Here is a 1,323-nt window from a genome sequence, read left to right on the forward strand (position 1 = left end):
GAGAGATGCTTCTTACACATAGTGTCAGCTCATGTTCTTCTCAAAATATAGCTTCAGTGTAATTTCCACCTCCAATTATTTTTCTTCTGTATTCTAGTCATGACAATTAACAACCTATGTCTAATATTCCTATAAATTTCACAAGATACACATTTTTATAGAAAACAAAGTTGCCCCCCTTTGACAGGTTGCAATCTACTTAATAATTTGTGCCTGCCTATGCTTTGGGTGCTACTAACATCCCTAACATGTCCCTCAATCAGTGTAGGTCCTCTAAATGGGGTTAATTCACTCAAATATTTATTGCGCTGATGCTCTGGGAAGGATCTTGGTACTCACTGGCGATAGAGTTGACAGTCACAATCCTCACCATTTGAGAGCTCAGCTGATGATGAAAATAGACACATAGGTAACCCCAATGGATGTAATTTCAAGACAAAGCAGCAGGAACTGAAGCAGAAATTATGGAGGCTCGCTGCTTGCTGGCTTGTTTTCCATAGTTCATCCTGCCTTCTTAAAGAATGTGGGACCGCCTGCCCAGGGGTAGCATCTCTCATACTGGGATGGACCCTTCACATCAATTATTAATCAAAATAATGCCCCCAAAGACATGCCCAGAGGCCAATCCGATAGAGTCAATTCTTCAAATAATTTTTCCTCTTCCAGGTGACTCTAGTTTATGTTAACTGGACACCAACTAACCAGCACATTATCTATAATCATCCTATAGAGGAGATGTGCATTCTTCTGAGGAAGTAGAGGTTGAGTTTAATTACACAAAAGACTAATGAAGAAATCTATCTTTTTTTTTCAGTGCTATGCAGTTGGATTATTAGAAGGCAAGTTTTGAAGATTTCTGTCTTGTAAATTTTGAATTTAAATTGGGAGAAAAATACCAGATAAATGAAGGATACGGAAGAATGCTATGAAATGCTTCTAGATGTAACTTATTAACTCACTTCAACTATGGTTACCTACACAAGACCTATACAAGAGGAAGCCAATGAAATCAATTGATATCAGGTATCACTAATTAGACTCAGTGAGATTTGAAGACAAAAGCAGAGGCGGAGATTAGATTAGATTAGATTAGATTAGAGGTGGAAAGGGGTGGAGGATGAGAGAAGAAAGTCAGGGATGGATGGGATAAAGAAATACTTAACACCTGTATGCAACTGTTAAGGAAACACCATTGAGGAGTGACGCCCAGAAAGGCATCGTGAACATTTATGACAGAAGGGCACAGGGTGGAAGGCGAGATCAAGAATGTTTCCACGTGGGGGGCTGGAGAGATGGCTCAGCGTTTAAAAGCATTGCCTGCTC

The sequence above is a fragment of the Microtus ochrogaster genome, linkage group LG7_11 (genome assembly GCF_000317375.1).
Source record: "Microtus ochrogaster isolate Prairie Vole_2 linkage group LG7_11, MicOch1.0, whole genome shotgun sequence".
Taxonomy (NCBI): domain Eukaryota; kingdom Metazoa; phylum Chordata; class Mammalia; order Rodentia; family Cricetidae; genus Microtus; species Microtus ochrogaster.